The following is an 8,283-nucleotide window of genomic DNA, read 5'->3' on the forward strand; positions in this document are numbered from 1 at the left end:
TATATATATATATATATATATATATATATATATATATATATAAAAGTCAAAAAATGGTTTGAAAAATTGGACTCGAATATTCTCACTTTTGTTCTTCCATTTTTCGATCTTTAAATTTAACAAAAAAATATTATACCCTAAATTTTATTTTATTTTTCTTGTCTTTAACTCTTTCGATACATAATAAAAGCATATTTAAATTATGTATCTTAGACACAACAAGAATGTATTTTCATTTTGTATCAAACTTCTTAATACAATGGAAACAAATTTTTTGGGTTATTATTCACGATGAAAAAGTATGTTGTTGTCATCTATGTAACGTCCCATTTAATCAATAACCCTAATTAAAGGGAACGTCGCACAGGATAGCATAGTAACGCGGTCTTGGAACATAAGCATAACTTCTTATAACCCAAGGCACACCATGATGCCCAAAAAGAAACAGGTTATACAATTTAATGAAATCATATAGAAATGTAAAAAGACGGACAAGTACATGGGTCATAGCCCTAAAGAAAATCACAATAAGAACATGAAGTCCAGCCCAAGTAGACTATGCAGCGGAATCATCTCTCCCATGTTGACCACGAGTACCTCTCGCATCTGCTCCCATCAATAAATTGATGATCATCACAAAGGTAAAAGAGCAACATACAAAGCAATCAAACAAGCAAAGGGTAAGCTAGAGCCAAAAAGATTTTATCATACAATCAGATATACTTTCACAGTCCGTTATACATACATCATTCAAGCATGTTATGACCTTCCAATCAATACACTAAGACTCGACTCGACTAATCCGAATACATATAATCTGGTCAGATTCAACGGATGCTTGCACTTGTGGTGGATTACCCTGCTCACCCCTGAGCTAAGTGTTACAAGTGTTACAATGAATCAATTCCCTCACACACAAGGTTAGCCCTTAATGAGTTTCAGGCATCTTGCTACTCTCACCACAAGAGTCAGTCCGCTCCAAGTGAGACTAACTGACTCCTTAGAGTGTCAGGATGCAATCCTTACCTTGAATTGTAACATCCCTAAAAGATATTACTTAAATAAATATTTAAGTATATAAAAAGATTTTGGAACGTCACAACTTCATTAATATCCACTGCGAAAGTAAAACAAAAATTTAATGTTCAACGCGACAATCATCTAATAAAAATAAAACTTTAAAGCATAGTAAATCCCTAGCTCTAATTCCCAGCTAGTCCCTCTTTCCATCTCGAGTGTTAGCAACATTACCTGTATCATCAACTGCTCCCGTGTAAAATTACACGATCATCGCCATACACAAACAAAAATGGTGAGCTCAAAAAAATATATATAAAAATCACAGAAATTAAATAATAGAAAACACCCAATCTTATTATCATGATTACATCTTGGTTACATTCTCAACACGCCCCAAGGCTGTTCAACTACTAACATACAACAAGGTTAGTCATGGACTCAGGATTCCTGATGCTTACACGAACCTACCCGCTAGTGGTCCTGCCTCTACGAACCTCCCCGCTCGTAGTCCTACTCTACGGACCTACCCGCCCGTAGTCCAACACATGTGATTCACAAGCTACGTACCTCCCCGCACGCAGCATCTCTCAACTGTGAGCACGGAACATACGAACCTACCTCGCTCGTATCCCCACATGAGAGTAATCGAGTATGAACCTCCCTGCTCATACCATCACATGTTATCCACCATCCATGAACCTACCCGCTCATGGCACAGCATCTCCTGATCCATGTTTCATCAAAGTATACAAACATTACACATAGACTGCACTAAACTCGCTTGGGCTAGAAGCCTTAACTTACGTGACCAGGCTTGTCTCGCTCAAGCTAAGATTCCTGGCCTGAGCTAGCATGCAAACTGGTTTCACGTGCGAAGGCTCGCTTAGGCGAGCTCATCTCGCCAGGGCGAGATCCCTCTTCGCTCAACACAGCAACACTCGCCTAGGCGGCGAGACACCAGAACACACAAGCATCAAACCCGAGTTCTGGCTTGGGCGAGTACCTCTCGCCTGGGCGAGGTACTCTGTCGCTCAAAACCTGGGCTCCTCGCCTAAGCGAGACCCTCGAGCACACCTCACATTTTCACGAATCCTCGCCTAGGCGAGCAGTTCCCGCCTGGGCGAGATGTGCTGACACAAGCCAAAATCTCTTCTCTGCTATTCTCGCCTAGGCAAGCCTTGTTAGCTCGGGCGAGAATAAAGGACCTATTCGCTGTTACCCACACAAAGAAACCAAACCAATTGCCAAAACTTACATTCCATTATGCTAAGTAATCCATCACTGATTGCAAATGTCCATAGCACGAATTATACACCTAATTGATCCCCAATCAAGCGAAATTGAACCACAATCTATGAACAGTACCACAAAACCCCAAAATTTCCATACACTCTCATAAGGGTTTAATTACATTACAACAAAACAATCCAATACCCCAATTTACAGCACAATTATCAATAAATTCACATGGCAAAGTTACACAAATCAGTGCACATTACAGAATACACCCAGTTCTCAACAAACGTAAAAATGCATGGAAAGGAGCTCCCCTAACCTGGAAATCCTTGCTTCTAATGGTTGCTCAGCTTTGGCTTTATGGTACCCACAACCCTTTTCTTTTCTCTCCCAAATAAAAATGCACTTTTACTCACAATTCCCAATCACCTTTTTCCCTCAAGTTCGTGCTCCTTCCCTCTCTCAAAATTTTCAGTCTCCAAAACCCTCTAATTGCCTTGTTTTTACCCTTTTATATAACCTCTAATTGTGACTAATAAAAAGAAAACGAAATTAGACTTAGGAATGGTTTGATTGCTACTCAAGGCCCATTACTTAGTAACTTTTCAGCCCCTCTTGGCTCTGCCCTTTCTACTAGGGTTTTCAATGCCCTTTCACATGCAACCCACAATGATATTTAGCAAAAATAAAGGGATTAATTTCGTTTTAAACAGGATTTGAACACACACCCCTGAAATTCCAAGATCAAAGCATAACCAATTCAACCAAGTCATGTTGGTGTTAATTCCTCAAATTCTATAATTATGTTATCACTAACATAATCCTACATATTAAAATTAGTATAACTCAAAGAACACACAATTAGCATACATAGGACTCGAACCCAAGTCCTCTCACACAATTAAAGTACTCTCAACCACTTGAGCTAGTACTCTTCCATGTCACAACAATTAGCATTAAATGCCATAAAGACTTCTACTACCCACATTTATTAAATAATTATTAATTTAATTATTTAAATTTCTCGGGTCTTACATGAATCCTTACCAAGTTATATAGATGGGGCACCACCATGGACTCCCACTAACAGGGGCCATGGAAATACGTCACGACCACTGAAGCACCACCAGGAAGTCTCACCTAGAGACTCATGGATTTACGTACTGACAACATACTAATCACATTCCAAACAAACAAATAATATTGATCATGCATTTAACACCTCACGCCATCCTTTGTAACCCGTCCTCATTCATATTCCATGTTGATTTCATACCATCCCATTCTTCCCAATTCGGGGATATAAAACTTCACCTCATACCAATACCATGCCATCAATGTAACATTATTGTTCATACCGAATTCATGACCACATATATAACCAACCATTTCATTGAAATCGCATGCCAAGATTTATCCAAGTTCATCATTCACAATCCATGAATCACATCACTCATGCAAATTCATTCATCTCATACTTTATAAATACATACCAAGACATACATTTATCACAAAATAGTATTCATCCCAAATAAATGAGTGCCAACATTTAAGTACTTGCAATTCCATACAATCAAGCACAACCCACAACCATAATTCTTACACCAAGATTTTCAAGAAAATTTATTATCACAAAACCAAAATCATTGCAGTAATGCGTGACACATTTCTCAAGCTACAGATATATAATCGACGATCCAACCGGTCAAACCATAAAATACATGTTATGAACCACATGTCAAAATTTGAGCTCAATCCAACGGTTAATGAGTCAGGAAAGTCAATTTTACTAAAACTGTGCATATCAGAAAAACACACAGTCGCCCAGCTACTGTGCGACGCATCAGAATACGAGAAATAACGTCAAATATCAGAGTTTCATGAATATTTGAACCCCTAACTCAGAAATATACCAAAAACTAACGTTTTCCCCCAATCTTTTCTCATATTTCACAACACATTAATCGCATAAAATAGAAATAACGTGAAACCCTAGCTTCCCTTACCTGAAAAAGGGCTAATATTGGACTTCGACTCTTAAGCCAGCGAAACCAGTAGCTCCAAGAACAGATCTATGAACTGAAATAGTGGCACAACAAAGGAGATTGGATTCACATAGGGGTCCCGACATAAACCACGAAAACAACTTAGAAAGGCTAGGTTTGAGAACTAACCCTAGCAGAGGTTCTGTGGAGAGAAAATGGGTGAGTTAGGGCACTAATTTTTCAGAATGACTTGCAATTGAGGGACCTTGGCTACTTTAGGGGCCTTGGCACCCTATGAGGCAACCCTTTAGGCCCAACATTGTGGCAGCCCTTAACATTAGCGCACTCAATAAAAGTGGGCCTTACATTCTCCCTAACAAGAAAATTTTTGACCTCGAACATTCACCGATGGGATAGAAAGGAAACCGCGTTTCCCTCACGTCCTCCGACAACCACCACCTAGACATGACAAAGTTGATGACTCCAACACCTATAGTCACTGTAAACTTTACCTTTGTACTATGGGATATGTGTCCAACAATGTAAATTGGTTTAGTCACTACACTCAAACTAACTTCGAACTTGTAACCTTAACACTTGAATTGCTCTTTCATACTTGCCCAACTAATTTGTATTTGATATACTGACTCACCCACCATATGCTCTTCCCTACCTCTTGTTGGTTTTTATCAAAGTCTCAGATCACTTTAAGTCTCAAACCAAAGCATGTTCGTTATCACTTCCCGTCATCTTGTTCACCCCTTTATACATCACTCCACTAACTTGATCACTATTGAGTTATGGCCTACTACCTCACCATCAACACCCTTGACCACTTTTATGCATAACGACACTCATAACAATGGTAAAAAAATCCACAACCAAGTCATTCCATTTCCAAATTAAGTTTCCCTCTTTTACAACCACCAAATTCATTTCGGCATCTCACCTTCATTTTTGATCTACTAACTTGTAAACATCCTTTCACAAAAGCCTTAGAACCATGTCTTTCCTTGACTTGGAAATTTTTAGTTTGATTTATAGCTATCAACTCTAAGATACTTCTCAACTAAGATTTTTCTGAATTGCTTGTTCCCCAACCTTGTTGGGAGACTTATTAGTTCTAGTCGGGTGACTAAACTAATGAAATCTCATCACATATTCTCTTTCCACCCCAAACACTTATGTTTCTCAATCAACCCTTACTCTTAACTCGTCAAATCACAGATCTTGAATTCCATTCCCTGGCTAAACATCTACTCTCACTTTATCAACTCCAAGTTGGCATTCTAACTTGAAATCATAACTCAAATCTCCTACTACTCTTGCACAGCTTTCTCTGAGTAACCCCACAATTCTGACTCTAATTGATTCTTTGAACATCTTTAATTGATACTCATAAAAATGACACTTTTGTTGTTCAACAAGAATTGGTTGTCGTAGTAATACTCTAGGTCGTGAGTAAGATAGTTCTTTTCACGCACCTCTTACCCTTCATAAGCATCACTTGTCGTCATCCCGTTGCGCTACTCTGATCAACACACAAAGTCACTTATTTATTTACTCAAAATGGTGTTCCTTTCATGTGTGTCGTGACAAGGAATCAATCATCGCTGAGAAACCTTCCTCCAAAACTTCTATGGAACTTGAAAAATCCTTTTGACTCCCTTGTTTATAGCCTTAACCTCCTATTTTCTCAACATCGCATCCACCCTTTTTAAACCATAGGCCAAAAAGTCTATCCTCCCTTATCTAACGTTTACCCTTGAACAGTCTATCCTCCCACTACATCTCTTTCAAGATTCACCGAACTCGCAGTCATCCTTGTCGTTATATTTAGTATAAGCCACTACTTCTCCAACATCTCCCTCACTCTATATTTACTTCAAATTCTCAGTAGGAACCATCCAATTAGAAATTATTGGCACAAGTCCTCCTTCAGACACCAATGCAAAAGTGAACGCCATCACACCAAGGTTAAAATTCTAATATTTGCTTCAGAACATGTCTACAAACTCTTCTGCTACCGGGATCCTTTGTGTCTATTATTCACTTTCCTTTGTCAGATGAGTCTGATTCACGTGACACTATGCCCTCCACTATTTAGTTTAATTCGTACTTCATACGTAATCACTAACTTATCCTTTTTTTAATCAAAGAACATCACCTTGTTAGTCGTCTCAGCTCATCGGAACGGGATTGAAAAAATAACCAATTTACCCTTGAGACTATGTCCCAACCTGGCAAAGGAAACAATTCGAATTGGGTTTGAATTTAACACCTCACGCCATCCTTTGTAACCCGTCCTCATTCATATTCCATGTTGATTTCATACCATCCCATTCTTCCCAATTCGTGGATATAAAACTTCACCTCATACCAATACCATGCCATCAATGTAACATTATTGTTCATACCGAATTCATGACCACATATATAACCAACCATTTCATTGAAATCGCATGCCAAGATTTATCCAAGTTCATCATTCACAATCCATGAATCACATCACTCATGCAAATTCATTCATCTCATACTTTATAAATACATACCAAGACATACATATATCACAAAATAGTATTCATCCCAAATAAATGAGTGCCAACATTAAAGTACTTGCAATTCCATACAATCAAGAACAACCCACAACCAAAAACTAACGTTTTCCCCCAATCTTTTCTCAAATTTCACAACACATTAATCGCATAAAATAGAAATAACGTGAAACCCTAGCGGAGGTTCTGTGGAGACAGAGGTTGAGCTCACTTGAACTTAGGTAGATCTACAAACCCTAGCGGAGGTTCTGTGGAGAGAAAATGGGTGAGTTAGGGCACTGATTTTTCAGAATGACTTGCAATTGAGGGACCTTAGCTGCTTTAGGGGCCTTGACACCCTATGGGCCAACCCTTTAGGCCCAACCCTTTAGGCCCAACAGTGTGGCATCCTTTAACATTAGGGCACTCAATAAAAGTGGGCCTTACAATCTATGCTCAAAGAACATATCTAGTTAAAGATATATATGAAAAGAAAATAACAAACAAAAGAATGGGGTGCAAATAGGAAAGAGTTAGTAGGAATAATAAAGCTTTCAACTGAATTATAATAGGCCCGTCGATTAAGCTAGCCATATAGGCCGTAGATAAACATTTGACAAATTTAAGTTCATAATTTTAAGAAATGTTCACAGTCAAAATATTTAAAATAACTTTTGTTTAGCTATTTGATACAAAATAGACAGATATAAGCACAGTCTTTGTCTATTAAAATTCAAAAAAACCAATCCCATAATTAAATAATAAATGACTTAACTTTTATCTGTAAGAATATTTAGGCATATTAAAGCAACATAAGAATTGTAGTACATAGATGTTATCAGGTGTAAAACCCACTTATTTTCTGCCCTAAAAGTTAAAGGGCCTAGTCCCATCTGTTAGGCCTAAGGGCCAGCCCATAGGGTGCCTCAATCCGTTTTCCATACCTAAACCTCTCATTCTGCCCCATTTTGCAAGACAACCCCTTCTCCTCACACACTCTTCCCTCTTTTCAGATCTCTGCTAGGGTTTGGCCCCATTCTTTGCCAAGCTAGCTCAACACCATCTCTATTCCATGTAAGTTGGTTCTCGACTCATACTTTCCATTCTCTAGTTGATTTTCGTGGTTCCAACCAGGGTTCTCTTAGTGATCTTGTTTTTGGTTCTGGTGCTAGTATTTTCAGCTCACAAAGCTGTTCCCGGAGTTGTGGTGCTCATTGCGGGTGTTTACCGTTGTTTGCTAGCATCTTTCCAGGTAAGGGAAGCTAGGGTTCTACCATTTTCAAGTTGTTTGATGTTTCTATATTGTGTTATCTGCTATTGGAATATTGGGTATTCTTTAATGCTTGTATGGTGATGATTGACAGTATGGAAAATGCTCCGGTGTGAATCTGGTCGCGACGACATGCATGAGAGCAGGTGAGTCCTATTGGACTCGCCCAAGCGAGCGGGTTGGTCACTCAAAACGAAAGCTCTACTTAAGCGAGGAGCTGTCGCCTGAGCAAGAACAG

This window comes from Vigna unguiculata, chromosome 2 (genome assembly GCF_037176805.1).
Source record: "Vigna unguiculata cultivar grain cowpea cultivar isolate G323 ecotype 2 chromosome 2, ASM3717680v1, whole genome shotgun sequence".
Taxonomy (NCBI): domain Eukaryota; kingdom Viridiplantae; phylum Streptophyta; class Magnoliopsida; order Fabales; family Fabaceae; genus Vigna; species Vigna unguiculata.